Genomic DNA, 19,998 nt, shown 5'->3' with positions numbered 1-19,998 from the left:
ATAAATCAAAAATGCCAAAGAAATAATTGAAAAAGAAGAGTAAACATCGCCCAAACCTTAACCTTCATCTATACACGCTCAAACCCTAGTTAATAGTGATTCTGACGCTGCAGGTCATGACCATAAAAGTGGTTCATGTAGCATTTCCAATCAATCAATGTGTCATTGTCAAATTTATTGGAGTACCACGGTATAATTAGTGTGAGATCATGGCTGAGACGATAAATAGCCTCTATGTCACGCCAAGTGGTATTGCTAAAGCTAGTGTTCCTCAAAATTAAGACCACATTTCCCATAAACCCTGTTGCTATAGTTTCCCGTCTCCCCCTACCTGGCATTGCTCCGATGTAGAGTGATTCAAACTAAAGGCCAAATTATACTTGTCAAAGTTTGTTGAAATCTATGGCAGTGGGAGCACTTGTGGTTTTGCGTTGGTGATTCTGCGCATATGTCCACCAAAATGCTAGACAGCAGTGGCGTGCTTTAACACAGAAGTACTAACAAAAGAAGTAGTGTTTACATTCTCTGAAACTCATTCTGGAATATTTTCATCACAAATTGATACGATAAGTGACATCTCGTTGTTACGGAGCCCGGGAATGGCCATTGGGAGAGAAAAAAAGTTATATAGAGTCCACGATTTACTGTAACGCGCGCACGCTTTAGTCCATTCGTGACGATACAATTCGTCCCCTCGATTTCGTTAAACTGTGCAAAAGGTACCTTTTAGGTATTGCTGATAGGCCTGTAAGGATTTGGTATGTTAATATCCATTGTCTGTTTACACTGAATAGGCATATCCCCCAAATATTGCAACATATTTAGCCACTTAACCCTCAGGCCATGTAAACACAATCAGGTGGCTGCAACACACTCAGGGCAGCGCCACATTTAAACATAATCACCAATATGTGCACTGACTCTTTATGAGCTTGTGAAGAGCGCATGTATTATATATATCAAGAGCACAATATCACTATTTCGAGGGCATGTTTTGGCAATTTGTGCACGTAAAGAGGAAATTGAGGGAACGAATTGTATCTTGTGCGCACAAATAAACCAAAACGAGAGCTCGAATTGCATATCGTGCGCATGTTACAGTAAATCGTGGTCACGTCATAAAGTATTTTTCTCCCGATGGCCACTCCCGGGCTCCATACGTTATCTTTATGTCCTACAAATGAACATAATTTGCAAACTTCGTCAGCTAGTCTCTCTTCGATCTGCTCCATTGTCTTCGCTATCAGCTGGATACAGGTGGGAGGAAGTACGAAGCGGGCCAATCACAGTTCTTGCGGTCTTGCGTCACCGTAGGCACAGTCACATTTTGAGGGAGGTAGAGTCCTCATTCTGTTTTCACATTTCGTGGGAAATCATATCCTGATGAAAAAACACATAGAGAGCAACACATTAAATTAACCAGTTTACACGGTGATGTTTTTTCTACAGCCATTATACTTTGCTATCAAAATGAACTTGAGAATGATATATTGAGTTAAATACTCTTTCTATTCTATTCTATTCTATTCTATTCTAAATATTTATTACACATAAATATATGTAGGGGCTTCATGGAAATCTGGTTGGCTTGTTTCATTTATCGAATCAGTTTGCAGCCCAATATTTCAGCATCTTCCAACGTTTTCCACACATGGAAACAATGGTATAGGCTTAGTGTCTCTGTCAGCCATGCTGTACATCAAAGCCTCAGTAAGACTGCTAGTAACTACTAACTCCCTCTGCCTTAATACTATACTATTAACAAGAGCGTAATTTCCAAGGTTGTAAAGGCAGCCGGGAAGAGCAACTGTTGCTCGGAGGAAATGTGTCACTGCAGAAACATCAACTTGCAGAGAAAACACACGGCAGAACAATGGGGTCGGTGGAGGCTGCGCTCGACACAAAGCTCTTTGGTAATGACGCTGAACAATTATAGGTTTTTAAGGGAATGACAGGCACTCATTAGTGGTTAATCCCTTACTGCTGCACCTGGTTAGTGACATCATTGCCTCTAAAGGGAGATGTGTGCATGCACGTGTGTGTGTGTGTGTGTGTGTGTGTGTGTGTGTGTGTGTGTGTGTGTGAATTAGGGATGTTCCCGATTCTGAATACCACATTCTGCAAAGCACGAATAATGCGTTGTAAACGTTCCCTCCAAATTTTTCCAGGATTATTCAGATGTTTTAACAGTTTCATAGTTATGGAGAAAAAATTTTCAGCTGAAAAGAATTTGACTGGCTTTTCTCATTGAACATTGAGGCGGACTTTGTGTTTCTCAGTCAGTCTGCTTCACACACACACAGAAACAACAGTGACAGAGACAGAAAGTTGCTTGTTCATAAGCATAATTATTTTGATAACTAATCCTAAAGTTCAGGGTGGAGTTTTTTTTTCCTGTTTATAATTGCTTGTTATGACTATGGTTGGTTATGGGTATGTTTATAAAAGCCTTTGTTTATGGTTACATAACATCTAGGTTGTTGTTTGTTAAGTACAGCTTTAAAAAGCAAATCTATCTGTTTTTATACTTCATTATTATTGATAGGTCATTGTAAAACCACAAGTTTAAGGCTTTAATATTTCAAAAATAGCAATGGCAATGATTACAAGGAGGGAAAAAAATAGGAATTTGGGGGATTTTTCGTGTTTCACTCTAAACCACACCCACTTCCAGTTCAAACAGTGCTCATTTCCGGTTTCATCGAAATACAAATACAAATACAAATAGTAGCTACTACCCACACCCCTAGTGTGAATATGTGTGTACATGTCCACACAGCATACAGTCATTTGACAACAGAAGGCGCTCTGAATACAGAGGAATTCAGTCTCCCAGGGGACATCATCGAAATGGAAAACACAGAAAAACAGGACAACCTGGTGAACGGGAGTCATTCCTCATCCTCTGTCTGCTGCTGCTCCTGGAAGAGTTTCCTGTTCCTCCGAAACGGAACAGCCTGTGGCTTTATCAAGATTTATGAGCTGAATCATCATTGGAAATATAAGACACTTGTTGGGGCAGAGGGGGAGAGGGAGAGAGAGGAAGGGGGAAACTGACAGAGAGAGAGATGGGGCTGGTGGGAGAGGAGAGACAGAAGGAAAGTGAGCGACAAACAAACAGAAAGCGAGAGAGGCAGACAGAGGGAGAGACGATGTGAGGGAGAGAGAGAGAGACAAAGAAAGAGAAAGAAAGATTCAAACAGAGAGAGATGAGAGGAGTTTGATAGGGACAGATGTCTAGACTTGATCCAAATAATCATCTCTCTTATTATCTCTCATGTTGCCATGGTTTTTGCTCTGTAAATGTGCCGGCATCCTATCTGAAAGCTGTTATCAAGTAAAGCACTCTGAAAATAATGGACTGGAGGCGATTGGGGAAAAAAAAGGTGAATTTCAAAGTCCATCAGTCACATCTGTTATATTACATTTTTAATTTCATTTTTTCTTTCTTTATCTTAAGAGACACAAGAGAACAATAACATAAATGAAAACGGTAATGACAGAGAGGCAAGACAGAAACAATGCACCACAAACAACACACAAGAGATGCTTAACTGACACAGGCTCTACTAAATGTTTCTACTGACTCTCAGCAGCAGAAGGAGAGAGGTAAAGGTACAATCTTTCCAATGTAGCTACACTATACAATGTAAAATATACATATTGTGTCTTCTCACAAAACGCTAACTTACACAAATGTCCCTTCTCAGAAAACAAGTAGTTGAACAGTAAGTGTAGGATGTAAGGCAGAGGTGACCAATTATGTGCCATGGAGGGCCAAGAGTCTGCAGGTTTTCCTTCAAACCAATCACTACACCAGCTTCACTAATTAGTTGCACTCAGTTGCTCTGGTTGAAACCTGGGCTGATTATCAAAATCAAGAACGTCAAGTCGATCTTGCGGAGAAAGTTCTTCCCAAGTCATCTTCACAGTTTGAGATGGACCGTGTGCTTGACGTCACGCCGACAATCAATTAAGACGCACAGCTGTTCATTTTCCCAGCTGTTTCAACCGTGTACAGTAACTACAGCGCTGCTCGGATGTGATGCCTCGTTCTCGCAATGCATCTTGGGGCTTTCCATTTGTTCTCGTTGGCCAAGTCGCCATCCGATGCGTCCTCGTCTGGCAGGTAAACTTCTGGGATCTGTATCCGTCCTCCAATCTTGCATTCTTTTGTTTCGGCGGTTAGATATTTATTTGTTTTTTCCAATAACAATCCCAATACTGCTAAAAAAAAATCCCATGCCACACAATCAAGTTATCTCTTAACACACCTTTCTGTATATGAGTCTCACAGTCTTCCAGAAAACCCCTCCTAAATAATTCTGTTGGTAACAAAAATGTCGTTTGCAGACTCTTGGGCTCTCGGCCTCCATTTTAACCAGTTAACAGTTATAACTAATGTCATGTTTTAATTTCTTATAGCCCAGTAAGCTAACTACATTAATTTTGTCCAGCTTGTCAACCCCAATCCCTGTTGAAAGCAATACTGTCTGTCTCAATCTCCTCAAGAAGTTGCCCTTGTATCATTACCTGGAGCCATGGCTGCCCTCGGCAATCTGTTCTGTTGGGATCCATTGTTCTGATGTGAAAAGCGAAACCAATTCTAATCAACATTCAAACTGTGAAGTGCCTGATAAATGCCAGCCCTCATTATTTTGCATCCTTTGCTGTCTTAAATGAGCTTAGCGTCCGTCCATTGAACAATATGGCACTTTCTAAAATGACTGCTGAGCAGTGAGTTTTATTCGTGTCTGCTAGGCAGTGTGCTTCGGCAAATTGAATCAAGCGTGTCTGCAACTGTCTGATTTTTTTATGATTGACTAATGAATAGATGTAATTGAAGCAAACTAAACTAAATCAGCTTACTTTGCCTCTTCTGAGATTGTCCTGATAACTGCTTGCATATTTTCTCTGTTCTACATGGAGACATGGGGTTTTGGCGTGGGAGTGTTAGAAAGACAAAGAGAGAAAGAAACAACATGAGGAGAGGTAATTACTGAAAAACAGAATACTACAGAAAATGATGGAGATAAATTTGTTACAAATAGGTTACAATAAACAGGTGATGACATGATGACAGAGAGACAAAGAAAAAGGAATGAACAGTGGAGAGGAGGGAGTAACAGAGAGAGGGGCAGAGCCTGCAGGAGACAGAGAAAACAACCAGTCAAATAAGCACAGACAAATAGCAAGAGTGCAATAATAAGCAGAGTAAAAAGAGAGGGAGAAAATGCAGCTCAAATAGAGGACATCAACCATCAAGAGACAACAACCAAAAACACCGGGGAGCATGAAAGAGAGAGGGAGAGAGAGAGAGAGAGGCAGAGAGAGAGAGAGAGAGACAGAGAGAGAGAGAGGGAGAGAGAGAGCCAATGAACGAGGGATGGGCTTTTGATGGAGTCTCATCTGGAGTGTTTATGACGAGGCAGCGCCAGCAACATAATGAGTTGACTGATCAATCTTTCCTCCTGGCCCCGCTGGATCAATAGCACTGTTTTGACATCCTACATTAAGCTCTAACTAATTGCCAGATTGCTAAATGCTTTTAAGAAGGAAGAAAAAAAAACATATCCAGGGCAATCAATAATGCAATCACGCCAGTGACTCTCCTGTACTGCCAAGGGAAGAGGGATGTGCTGGTGTGTGTGTTTGTTTGTATGCATACATGTGTGTGTGTTTGCATACATTTGTGTGTCAATGTGTTGAACAAAGGGGAATGTTAAAGTCCTAACAGTTACCTGGTTCATGAATTGTAGGACTGGTGCATCTATCTATTTATTCATGTGCATGGGTGCATGTGTGTGTCTGTGTGTGTGTTTGTGTGTGTGTGTGTGTGTGTGTGTGTGTGTGTGTGTGTGTGTGTGTGTGTGTGGTGCCAGGGCAGCTGGGAGATGTGGTCAGGGGATGAGAGCAGAGCAGTGGTGTATTTGGGGTTTGAACCTCGGCGGCCTCAGTGGGACAGTTAGTTGACTTGGCTCACAGCTCCGTGGCTAGACCACCAAGACTTTACACAGCACTCACTGGAAGGGAATAGTAGCCTAAACAGCTTTGGATAATAATAATGGGTTTGTGTATGTGTATGTGTGTGTGTGCGTGTTTGTTTGTGAATGCATAATCTTTCCAGTAACTGTCAAAACACATATAATATTTTTTTATGGTCTCAAAGTCTCTTTCTCTCTTTCTCTCTTTCTCTCTTTGTAGTGAGGATGAGTACATGAGAGGATAATAATTACAGATGATACTCTATCATAGACCAAAGGACACAATGGGGTAACAAGGTCTGTGTTTGTTTGTGTATGCCGGTATCTGTGTGCATGTGCATGTGCGTGTGTGTGCATGTGAGTTTTAGGGCCAGTGTGTTTTTGTATGTGACTAACGGGGTCAGGGATACACTGGGTGACGACATCTCGCTTCTCCTCTTTCCCTCTCCACCTCTCCAAAACAGTGGGGGATAAAAACCCTTTTCATGAATTTTTCAGAGAAGCGGTGCTTCGCTGGCCGGAGAGCCTCTTCTCCTGTAGGCTCATACATTTTTAACAGGGAAAAACACACAGGACAAAATGCCATGGATTTAAAGCACAGGTACAAGGATGGCTGACCCGGTGTCTGCTAGAAAGTACTTACTTGCTTTCACGGTTTAAACCAGTGCTTTTCAAACACTCAGACTCGGACTTGGGAGCCAGTGGTGGATCATGGGAATTGAAATTGGTTCCCAAATGACTCCAGAGAAATAGAGCTATGGGAAAGGAAGACAAAAGAGAGCAGATGGACTCACACACACGACAACATGCATTTAAATAGTGATTTAAGGTCATATTCGGTCGGTATTATTCGTTTCTAAGTGAGGCTGATTTCTGTATCTTTCTTGTGGAGAGTCAAAGGCTTCCTGTATGAACGGTGCAATTACACTGAAGCCCAAACGTCTGCGCTGACTTCCCTTCACTCCCAGCCTGCCGGACTTTGACGCACATTCACGTTAATTCCAGGCGAGCTGATGGTTGTCCTATGGAGAAATCAGCAAGTCCACAAGGGCTCTTTGGTAAAAACCTTTCAAGGAGCTGATAATTGGATACAGATGGTATCATGACGAAAGAGTGAATAAGCTCCACGGCTGTTATAATTGGCAAACATCTTACTTTGTTTATTTAAATATTACTCACAAAGTACATCTTTAGTGGCATCAATCTTGAGAATTTAGATGAGTGGAAGTGATGATGATATTCATTACATTTGGTAACATGTATTACTTAATTTACAGTATGTGTGTATTTCATGTACTAATACAGAACCTGTGGGTTTATTATTTACCCAAACTTTTAAATCATCCTTCTGCAATTATGTTTTAGATTTGTTGTCTATTCCAAATCATGGCTTGCTGCGGCTACGCTTTAAAGCTACTGCTAATTATTTGGATTCAGTAAGCTAGAACTAGCACAAATGTTCTCCCAGCTGAGGGAGAGATGCGAGAAGCTCCACTGAAACAGATGTGGGGAAAAGAGACTTGCTCAAGGGAACGTCAGCAGTAGTTTCTGAGGGAAAGGAGAGTGTTTCTTCTTCACGTCCTCGGTCCAGATTTCCCCCGCTGGTCCGGGGATTTGCGTCTGCTCTTCCAGAGGTCACTGATCTCCACAGCTTGCCTCGCCGCTACGCCCTTTCAGTCGCTTCTTTTTCCTTCTCCCCTCATCTATTCCCCTGACTTCTCCCTTTCCTCCTCTCCTCCTCCATCTCCTCTCTTCCTCTTGTCCCCTCTCCTCCTCCTCCTCTGGCCCCACCCTGTCCTCTGCTCCTCTCCTCCCATCACCTCCCCAGCTTCCATATCTCTGCTATTAAAACAACTAAATTATTAAACCTATAGTGATAATCAATCAATAACACTCTTTCTTAGAGGGTTAGACCGCTTAATAATTGACTAATCCTGGGGGGACCTCTGCCCTCTCTCTGTGTGTGCGTGTTTGTGCGCGTGTCTGTGTGTGTGTGTGTGTGTGTGTGTGCGCGCATGCATTCACATTAGTGTATACCTGCATGTGTGTGTGTTGCTTCCTTTGATTAAGGTGAGTGTTATTGAGGTGGACTGGCTCTGATGAGGGTCATGAAGGACTAATTAAACTCTTAACTCTCATTTCTGGGAGAAGCTGAAATAAAAAAAGAGAGCTGGCAATGGTTGTTATTAAGAGTGACTAAGCCACAGGTGCCAAAGAATAAACAAACACATCACACAGCTCCGGTAAAGGTTTACGGTCTCTTTCCACATAATACAGAATATGAGCAAACAGATTCTTGCAGGCATGCACATCTGTCTCTGTATCTTCCCTCCCTCTCTCTCTCTCTCTCTCTCGCTCTCTCTCTCTCTCTCAATTCAATTCAATTCAAGGAGCTTTATTGGCATGACGCACATGTGCACATGTTGCCAAAGCATAGATTCAAACATAAATGAGATAGAAATAAAGTAAAATAAAATGAAATAAACTGTATATTAAATATATAGATTCATCACAGAATATTTCTGGACAGTAACAACAATAACAGTGATGATTACAAAAAAAGCAAAGTAAAAGAAGAGTTTACTCTTCTTTAACTCTAACTCTTCTTTAACTTCTTTAACTCCTATTAGAGTTAAAGAGTTAAAGAAGTATTAGATCGCTCTCTCTCTCTCTCTCTCTCTCTCTCTCTCTCTCTCTCTCAACCTGTTTATCTCTCTCTATTCATCTGAATCTCCACAAGCCAGAATGAGCTCCAGAATGAGATTGTCCTCATTTAACCTGTTAGTGTGGAAACAGAAATCTGGCATATTTATAACCAGAATGTACAATTAACTTCTACCCACTGTGTCCCAATGGGAGTACAGCCTTGCAAATCCTGACCTATGGAGAACGGAGGTCCTTTGAACTAGTGGAAAGTTTGGAGGACCCTAACTAAATTTGAATACAGTGGCCTTAACTTAATGAAATATTTTTGCATCACTGACTGTCTCATTCCTTTCATCGTGCCCCATCATTCATTTGGTCAGTTAGGAAGTCTGAGGGTTGAGTGAGGCTTTATCCTGTGGAGAGATGGAGGGATTTTGTCATTTACAGTGAGCTCTACACTGCAAAAAAAAAACTATTAAGGCATTTTTATTTAAAGGTGCAATAAGTACAATTTTTACTGCCCCATAGCACAAAATGACCATAACACAGTACTGTATATCTGCAGGGGTTTGATAGGGTTGTTGTCGATCAATACCAATAACTCAACGATTACTTCAGTTGTATGCTGGGATTTCTGGCTTTCACAAGTCACTTTCACAAGGTATTTTTAGTGATGAACAGCTAAAGAAGTGCAGTCCTTTTTTTGTATATGGAATCTCCCTAATTTGGGGTTCCTAAAGTACCGTGTTTGGACAAATTAACATTATATCCAATGATATATATACTGTATATATATATTTTTTTTATTTAGCCTTTATTTTACAAGTCCCATTGACATTCAAAATCTCTTTTCCAAGGGAGACCTGGCCAAGAAATGGCAGCAGGGGTTACACAATAAAACATACAATACAATACAGAACTAGTAAAATATGTACAATAAAAAGAGATCACAATTTAGTTCAGAAACAGCAGCACACATCTTGCATGAGACAAAATTTGATAAAAAAATATTTTAAGAACAGTGACTTGTGAAAGCCTTAACTATCATCCAACTCTTGATATTTCACTGTCAGCTTCACTTTCCAGCCTTTAAGTATTGCTCTTCCTGTTTGATAGCGCTCGCTGCACTGTTCACTCTATGGTCTCGCGTATTTTGGCTCCTGTGTGTCCTTGTTTACATTCCTGGCCTAAAGTCTCTGAAGCAGAATCCTTTCAGTCAGGAATTCACCCCTCATCCATTTCTGCCTTCTGCATCGATAACAGCCCTCCTGTCAATAGCGGTATCCCAACACCGGCTGCCTGTCTCAATCCTTAAATTACCTCCTAAATCTAGGAGGAGGGCCGTACAGACGCTTCCCTTTGCTGATGGGATTGGAAGCTACCTATTACCTTGACAATCACTCACTCAAACTTCGGGGTCACGCAGGAGGTCACGCAGTTAAGACTTCGGGGGATTAGAGATGTTTTGATTGACAGCTGAAAGGTGATTTGAGGGAGAGATAAAGCAGAAGGCCAAACATGAATAGAAATTATGACGTGCGTCCCTGTTGCTTCAGGGGAAAATACTGGAGGAAATAATGACTTACCTCCCTATCACTGCCCTTGTTAAATCTGAATAACAAATAAAACCCTGTTGATGGTTTCATTCTTGCACACAGCCCATGAATGTGCTTGATTTTAAATTAGTAAATTAGCTTCAAAGGCCCATCTGACTGACAGGTAATTACATGAGTGTTGCCCCGTGCTAAAGCTTTGCCTCTCACACAGATGATTTAACTTAATTTAGATGAGAAAATGTCAGGTTTATTAATACTATCATATGGCATGTGATATTATTTGAGAAATTATCTTCCAGTTGGTTGTTGACATTAATTTCGGTAAAATGGTCCTTTGAGATCTTGAGCATTTCATTTAAGTCTTGTAAAGTCAGAATAAGAAGGGTTACAGCACTTCCAAAACACGTATCATCACTGATTTCTGATCAGCTCCTTAATAATCTAATCAGTAACGTAATCCACTGGGTTACTGAGCTGCGCAATCTTTTACTTTTAGTTTCTTTTGGGTTACTTTGCCTTGTCCATAGAATATGTAGTAAAAATTTAACCCAATTTATGGACTGCTATTTGAATACCATCGTTATTGCCAACATTTACAACCAGTATCAACCTCAATTTGAAACCATTATGTGTAAAAGCATTTTACTGTCTATAATCTCACAATCTAAATGCTTTTTTTCTCTTCAAATATGTTTCTTATCCTTTAATCCACCTACTCTAGTAACATACCTTCTTTTTTTATTAATTAAGAATTAGTAATCTGATTGTTGTGTTTTTACACTAACTGTAATGGAGGTGAATTACCATATTTATAAATACATTACTATATTTACTGCCATGTAATCTGTCATTCTCCAACCCTGCCAAAACGTTTTTCCATCACTTTGTTGGCTCGACTGTAATATATTCGTTTGAAAAGTCTCTTTTGATCGATTGGTCAGGTCAGGGATGCTGAGCATCTGTCAGCTGTCACATACCTGTATTCCCAACAGGCCGCTGTTGTTGCTCACCTATCGTCTGTTTAAGATTCCTTCACTGTGTGGCAGCCGATCTCTCCTTCAACAATCTCCTCTGTCAGGTAATGAGAGAGAGAGACAGACACAGACAGACAGAGAGAGAGAGAGAGAGAGAGAGAGAGCAATGGGGAGAGAAAGACAGACAGAGAGATAGAGAGAGAATGAGAGATATGGGCCAGTGTTGTAAAATATATTTGTTTTTATTATTTGCACTTTGGCACTGGCAATTTTGTCCAATAACAGCATTCTCCCTGACAGAGACAGACAGACAGAGAGAGAGAGAAGAAAAGGGACAGAAAAAGGGAGAGAGAGAGAGAGATAAACTTCAGTGCTATCAAACACTTAACATAGAAATTAAATTGGCCAAATATCTTAGCATTCATGAAATTACAGAAGGAAAGATTCTTAGTAAATATAGACTTGGGGACCATTCAAAAACCTGGAAACCCAAAGACCAGAGGCTCTGCAGCACTGCAATCTCATGGAAATGACTCTAAATTTTAATAAATATTCCCAAGTTTTAGCAGCCTGTCAGAGATAGAAAAACTGCCACTGGTCCTCAGTGAGGAGGAGACTCTCTGTTACTGGCAGCAGGATCTGGATCAGCCTGCCACTGCCTCAGAGAGAGAGAATAGACCAAGCTGTTGACCCTGCTACTATAAACTTACTTTATTATTAATGATAACAGTAAACTATCTGAATGAACATGAACAGATATGAATTGCTGTTGTAATATCCACTGTTATAATATTTTAATATGTATAATATTTTACTTATATGATGTTGATTATATTCTTGCAAATGCTTTGGCAACACAAATTGTCTTGTTCTGCCAATAAAGCTTACTTGAATATGAATTTGAGAGAGAGAGAGAGAGAGAGAGAGAGAGAGAGAGAGAGAGAGAATATGCCCCCACACTCATTTCCATAACAGAGAAGATACTTTAACTTAATATTTACTACACTCCTGAGACAGAGTGTGTGCCAGTCTGTCTGTCATCACTACTTACTCTCTCTGTTTTACTGTGCTCATTAGACACCATACTGTCTCTAGCCTGGCGTCCTCTTTAACATGCTGCATGTGTGTGTGTGTGTGTGTGTGTGTGTGTGTGTGTGTGCGCATGTGTCTAGCCCTGCGTTAACCTGAAGGTTATGGCTCCTAACCTTGTTGGCGTCTGTCCATTGACGTCTCACAAGCTGCCCTGGTCTGGGGTCTGACTGGACGCTGACACAGGACTATTAGACCCCTGTCCTCTCTCTCTCTCTCTCTCTCCCTCTCTCTCTCTCTGTCTCTCTCCATCTGTGTCTCTTTCTACTTGATTGACACAGAGCTCTCTCCCTCTTCCCTCACTCTTTACTATTGTGTTTTGCCTCTATCCAACCCTCTGACTTTCCCTCTTTCTCACCTACCTTTTCTTTTTTATGATTTTCTTCCTTCTGTTTCCCCAGTTTTTCTCTCAGTCTTTCCACCTTGATTCCTCTCTCTTTCTCATCCACAGTATTTATATCTCCGCTCTTTTCTTTCTGGCTGTATTTCGTTCTGCTCCAGTATAGGAATTTTATTTCCAGCACAGTTCTGCATTATGCATGTGTTCACATTATGTTCATATGTAAACTGAAGTAGTGGTAAATAAAAAGGATGGAATGGAATGGAAAACTATTAAACTATTAAACCATTATAAAGCATGAATAGAAACAAAAATCAATTACACTTGCCGAAAAGCATAAGAAAACCCTATCTTCATATAATTTGAATCAGTTTGATACCTACTATGATGCATAATATGGATTTCTGTCATATAAATTTATGTCAGGCTAAAAAGGAAGGTAAACTCTATTCTGCAAATAAGTAAGTGGATAAACTGAGTATACAGTAGGTGGGTTTACCTTCCACTTAATCCCTACTTTAGTAGATTTACATCAAAACACTACAGCTGTGTGTTAGTGGGCCAATCTGGAATGTGTGCTAAGCTCCATCTCTGCTGCCACATCACTTCACTGTTGTTTATTTAACTGGGTGAAAGAAACGTATTCCTGTTCAGACTCAAATTCACTGACTGAACTATTGAAAGAACTGATAGTAACTGAAAGCTATATTGTAAATGTATTTTCAAACTCTGTATAGGTTATTGTTTGCATTAGTATAGAGTTACAGAGATCTGAATATTATTTAGTGATTGTATTTCAAATCCTGTCTTCTGAGAATCTCAAGCTGTTTCTGTCCACGGCTGATCTGCTGCACTGGGGCTTTGAAGTCTGATGTTCCTGTGCTGTGAATCCCTTCTGTGTGTAGAAAGACAACATTCTTGCTCCAACACAGCAGGGCTATTTGATATGAAGGTGTGTGTGTGTGTGTGTGTGAGAGTGAGTGAGTGTGAGTGTCCTCCATCTATCTCCGGAGCTCTGGCTACAGGGCAAAATATACTTCCTGTTTCCTGTTTTGCAGGCCAATGATAACCTGATACACCCTGGAGAGAGATGGAGGGGGGGTGGGGGTGGGGGGTGGTGGTGGGGTGGGGTGGGGTGTTGGAAAAGAGGCAAAGGATGAGATGGCAAAGAACGTGAAAGGAGGGAAAGAGATGGAGAGAGACAGAGGGGGGGGAGGGAAAGCAATATTTAGGCAGAAAGTACAGAAAAGAGTCAACCTTTACAAATCAAATGAACCAAATCTTTGCTTCACTGTCAGAAGTAAATTATAAAGACGCCATAAAGATGCAACTGGTTGGTTGCTGTGTCAGTGGCTCTGTGCTGCTATCTCTGTCTCCAACAGCTGAGGACACAACGCCATCCGTTATTCAATTCTTTTTTAATTGGTTTCAAGTCTGCCTCATTTGCATATGCTTGCTAAGAGGGCATCTTATTGGAGGGGAGGTGGGAATGGAGATGGATTGAAAAGCCAGCGAGGGAGAGAGAGAGAGAGAGAGAGAGAGAGAGAGAGAGAGAGCATTTTATAAAGAAAGGCTAAAAGGAAGAATGAATGAACAAACAAGTGAATAACAGACGGGATGTGAGTAAGTGCTTCTAGAAAAATCAGTCTCTTTGGTTACCATGGCAACGAGAGGTGCAAGTTGGCTCTGCTCCCCACATAACCAATTATGTCGATGTGTGTGTGCGTGTGTGTGTGTGTGTGTGTGTGTGTGTGTGTGAGTGCTCATGTGTATCTCGGTCTATTGATAGACAAAAGGGAAAGTAGGTGCATGTGAACCTCTGTGAAATTTTTGCGGTGCGTTTTATTTTAATGTCGTGTTTTTGTATCAGTTATCTGTGTCAAGTTGTGTCTCGTGTCAGTTTATCAGCAGCCACAATAGCTGTTGTGGCATGAGCACACACACACACACACACACACACACACACACACACACACGCCCCACCCTCTCTGCGCACGCACGCACACACACACACACACAAACCCACTATATTCTCATTATTGTGTTTGCAGACTCGTTACGAAAAGCTATGCACATGGGTTAGTAGGATGTTTACAGCAGCGTAATCACAAGCAGCTCCCCCTAGTGACAAATCACATCTATGACACATTTGTTTTGTTTTTTTTACCCATAGTTATGTATTAAAGTTATGTATTAAACAACATGCTGTTAGGCTAAGACAAGAGAAAACAAGACCAGGACTTTTGGACTCTTGGCTGTCTTGATCAGTCATGCTCACACTGCCACCAAGAGGCATTTGATTCATCTAGTGAGCGGTTCGGTTACGTAAAATAATAACGCCTCAGTTTTACTTCAGGTACGGTTAGGCTTTGATAAGGAAATAAGAACCACTGGAGTTAGGGTTGGGTAGAAAAAATACATTTTGGTTAAGGATAGGCGGAGAAAATTGGGTGTGGTTTGAATTTGGTGCTTTCAGTGTGAGGGGCATCATTTTTAACAATTCAACCATCCTGGAAGGCACCTCGCCCTATCATACTGTGTAACAGCTTTTACTGCTTAACTCTTCGTTGAGGACGTACGATGCTGAATTACAATGAGATCAGGTTGCATACACACACGCACACACAAACACACACACACACACACACACACGGTCATTCTAGCCTTGTGCGCTGCGGTGACATGCAGCCTATACACACACCTCTTTGTCCGGCCGTTCTTTGTGGACTTGTACCTTTTCAGAGGAGCCATTGTCTCCCTCAGTGGGACCACCAGTGAGTTAGAGAGGCAGCCAAGTCGGACTCTGGCACTAATTGGCCACGCTATTAGAGGCCCACAGAGCACAGGCCACACTTAGACTACAGAAATAGGCGAGTCAGTGTGAGGCTGGAGCCTGGGCACGGTGCCTGGGTGAGAGTGAATGGGGGAGAGAGAGAGAGAGAGAGGGAGAGAGAGAGAGAGAGAGAGATTCTAATTAGGGGTCTCTGATGAACATGGGCAACCTACAGGAACAGCTCAAAACCCTCCACCCTGCAACACACACATTCACACACACTTTCGCCTCTTTCAACCGGAGCAGTAATTGGTTGGTGTTGGTGTTTGTGGTGGTGGTGGTGGTAGGAGGGTGCGGGGTGGGGGTGGGGGGTGGTGGGGGGATCTTTTGTCTGCTGCACTTCAGCTGCTTTGACTGACAGCGGGGACAGGAAGTGAGGGCGTGGGGCTTAGAGAGGAAAAGAGCTTTTCTCTTTAAACGCTGCCTTCCTCAGATTAACATTCTCCTCCACCTCTCCAAATTCCTCTCCTTCTCCTCCTCTCTGTCTTTCTTCCGCTCCAGCTTGCACTCTCTCTCTCTCTCTCTCCTCTCAGTCTCCTGCTTTACTTTCCTCCTCCTCCGCATCCTTCTGTCCATTTATACCAATTTACATTTTTACTTCTCTTACACACATTCTGTTGGCTTTATTCGTTACCCCCTTCTCACCTCTTTCATTTCCTCAATTGCAAAAGATTAGGTTACTCAGGGAGCTTAAATAAACAGCGGATGTGCATTGCTAAACAAATGTTTGTACAATTGTGCCACTGACATGAGATGATTCAGTGGCTACTTGTGCTTCATTAGCCCAACAATAAGTCACAATCGACTCAAACAAAAATCAACCAAATCAAATCAGTTATTCGTAAAGTTGGCCAGAGACTGGATGTTGCCAAGTGTTCCTTAGGTTAATTAGCTCATCTATCTTCAAATATTAGGTCATATTTTAGTTTTAATAGGATTGAAAAGTCCCTGAAGGGAGCTTTACCATTACTGATAGGTTCTGTGACAAGAATAAAATAATTTTCTACTCCTTGAGTCTAAATAGACCGAGAGCTACTGCTCTAAGGGGTTGACTGAGGATAGCACATCACATCATCTCTGATTTTCCAAGCCTCTTCTGTCCAGATTCAGCAAAGCTGGTTTTACCCAGGAACTGAAAAATCTTTTTTTTTATCCTTTGAGGCACAGATCTCATATTTTCACAGCTGTCTAAAGGGGAATCATTTCTTCCAGTGTGGTTTCTCCGTTTCCACAAAATCAATCAATGTCTAAACAAATAAATAGATAAACTGATAAGCAAACAGTAGATAGATAGATAGGTAGATATATATAGATAGATAGATAGATAGATAGATAGATAGATAGATAGATAGACCTGTGTAAATGTGTAAATCCACGTTGCTGTAGTGTTATGGAGGGATCTGACACAGATTTGGATCCTGCACTCCCTGAGACGGGGCAACAAGATGGCATCTGACAACCTGACAGATCTGGCAGCCAGCATGCTGGTCAATCACAAACAAGCTATGTCATGGCTACAGCCAGAGGTATATGGGCTGTGAAACTGGCTGCAGCAGGAGTATCAGCGGTGTAGCCGAGCACAGATCTGACAGAACTGACAGGCAGGAATGAGGCAGTCCTTCTCGGCTGCCACTGCACACACAGACACACTTTACACCGATGGGCAGGAGGGCACCAGAGCAGATTACATGCGTTAAGTGGATTACCAGGCTTCACTCACATCTATAGCATTAAATTTAAAGCAACAGTAGAGCGAGGTTGTAAGGTTTAATAGCATCAAAATGTTATTTTAACAGGGAATAGGGAAATGTGGATTATGGTCAATATTGACCTGGGAAATCTTGCTTATCTTTGAAACAACTTGAGGGGAACTTAAGGGGAAGATATGGGAAAAATCCTTACCACAGAGAATTTACAAGTTATTGATCTTGGACAGATCTGGTCACATTTGTGAAAATGAACCAGTCTCTAGATACAGAGACAAGAGCCAAGACTCTTTTGTTGACGTCATCAAGAGCGGACTCCTGGTCTGACGACAGTGAATGGGAGACAGACTGTCAGCACAGAGACAGTACTCAGGGTTACTTTACTAAGATAAGAGCACATTTCCTGGTTCATACAATGGAAAAAAACTCATTTGGATGGAACACCTGAAGCAAAAAGTTGATTAGCTCCCAAAATTAGGCAAAATGGATTTGGGAGAGAGGTGTTCATGTGGACAAATATTAATTGGACTGAATAACAATGTTCATTCAGTTGAGACTATATTTTTTGCAGTGTCACTGTCACACACACACACACACACACTCACACACAAACAAACAAACAAACTTCTGTACTCTGAGACAACTGAGACAGTTTTTAGTTGACCACATTCACATTTTATTTCCCATGTCTTCATTGTGAGCTTCAATTTTTTTTGCATTACAATCAGCTTAAAATGGTTTGCTATCTCAGCTTGTTTACCCCGCAAAAAACAAACAAAAACAAAACAAAACATATTTTACACCTTTAGCTGCCCAGCACTACGGTGGACATAAAATTCCTACTAACAAACACAGACACACACTTCTCATATAGTACTACAACGTGACATTGTTTCATCACATACGTTACACATCATTTATCACACACACACACACATACACATACACACATACACACACACACCCAGAGCAATGACCAGACAGACTGTCCCTGGGTTTGTAAGATGTTGACATGGGCAGAATTCATAAGGAAGGCGAGCCAGGAGGAAGGAACAAAAGAGAGGGAGGGGAAACGGTTTAGAGGGAAGGAGGAAGAGAGATAGAGGGGAAGGAGAGAAACTAATAGGAAAAGAAAGGGAATGATTTGGGGGGGTGGAGGTGGGGGTGGGGGGTGTAGAGTGAAAGAGGGAGAGTGAAAATGAGAGTGAGGAAGGCATGATGGGTTGGGGGTCGATCAAACTGAGAGAAAGATCATTGGTTGAATTGAGTAACATACATGCGCAAACACACCCACACTCACACTCAAATGCCTCATATACATACAGGTTGCATCCCAAAAATAATACTTAATAAATTAGAAAATAAAAACAACACAAAATAGCCATGCGCTAACTGTACAAATGCAACGGAAACTTTATCGCACCACTTCCATGAACAGAGAAAAGAAATAATACAACAAACCGACTACTTTTACTCTCAGTATAAAGCACCATCCTTTCTTTATGCATGGGTCTCTCACACGCAAATCCACTAAGCTTACACACAGATTAGAGAAAAAAAAACAAACAACATTCCAGTATCATTTTTAAAATAACATTACAACAACATTAACATCAGCTTTGGGCTGGGCTATGAGAACTTCAAACTGGTGAGGTGACTTAAGTTGAGGTTTGCAAAATGTGACATTTTGTTCTTGTATCGTGAAGTTTCACATACGTTATGCGTGTCTGTGTTTTACGTGTATAATGTACGTATATCCAAAGTGCAAAAGGGTTTTCTGCTTTTTGCAGCTCATGCTATTTGTGCATTACTGCTATACTTGCTTGCTGTAACGTTATAATATTGTCTATAATGAAAACGTGAAAACATGACCAGTGCGTGTGAATACTATACATTCTGTCTTTACTTCGCACTGATAATTCAGTGGAGTTACAACCAAGATACTCAACCAAAACCTTTATCTGTGTTGGTTTGTGGCATGTGCGTCTATATGTGCATTTCATGTATTGTACCATATTAGGTTTTGTCTCCTTAAAGATGTGAACATTCTATAGTTGTGTATTTTAAATACATTTCAGACTTGGATAAGCAAGGCAAATAGAACATGGACTAACAGGACCATGCACTATGGTCAGAGAGCGAGGGATTACAGAGTACAGCAAGTGAGGTCACAACTCAAGTGCAGCTCATCAGAGTAGGGTCTAGGTGGGACAATGGGGATGACATTAGCTGTAACCCCTAGCTAAAGCAAAACTCTTACCCCCAAAGATCCACCTGACTCCCAATAAATAAAGCCTGTCTTCACTATCATCTATGATATAGAATCGTCTGGTCATCCCTGGATCCCATCTGGACACCACTGCCTTGGCTTGTCAGGGAGAGGGAAGCAAGAAAGGAAGGACGGAAGGAAGGCAGTCAGGAAGGTAGGAAGAAAGGAAGGACAGAAGGAAGGAAGGAAGGAAGGAAGGAAGGAAGGAAGGAATGCCCAAACTAACAAAGGCAGGAAAGAAGTAACAAGAGAAGTTAAAGCGCAGGGTGAGAATGAAGGAAGGAAATAAAATAAATACGAACGCAGATTGGTTGGATGTGTGAGCCAGTCAGTGGGGGGGGTTCCAGTTTCCTCAATTGCCACTGGTGTTTTTCAAAAAACACTGGGTCAGGACCCAAAGATGGGTCCCAGGAAAATTAAAATGGCCCCCCAATTTCTTGGGGAAATCAGTATCCATAGAAGCCACTGGTTATAATATGCTACCACAGCCTTTTCAGGTAACTTCAAGGTAGGCTGTAAAATGAGTTAGTTTACTACTTCAGTCTCAGAGGGTTCAAGTTAAGGAGCGGCAGTCAGAGTGCCCGTTGTTTGGTGTTCTGGC

The 19,998-nt window shown here is 41.4% G+C and overlaps 1 protein-coding gene across 2 annotated transcripts in view; it reads right to left on the bottom strand.

Moving 5' to 3' along the window:
* Window positions 1–17,796: 17,796 nt before the first annotated feature.
* The window catches only part of agtpbp1 (ATP/GTP binding carboxypeptidase 1), a 35,006-nt gene continuing 32,804 nt past the window's right edge, over window positions 17,797–19,998 (bottom strand). For both annotated transcript variants that reach the window (XM_071513376.1, XM_071513382.1), the window contains exon 26: window positions 17,797–19,998. This exon is cut by the window's right edge. The gene's annotated coding sequence lies outside the window, so the exon portion shown is untranslated.

The sequence above is a fragment of the Centroberyx affinis genome, unplaced genomic scaffold (genome assembly GCF_046629955.1).
Source record: "Centroberyx affinis isolate AG114_WGS23_722 - 3 ecotype Tasmania unplaced genomic scaffold, CSIRO-AGI_Caff_v1 ptg000281l_1, whole genome shotgun sequence".
NCBI classification, from domain to species: Eukaryota; Metazoa; Chordata; class Actinopteri; order Beryciformes; family Berycidae; genus Centroberyx; species Centroberyx affinis.
This window is presented reverse-complemented; position numbering and strand designations above follow the sequence as displayed.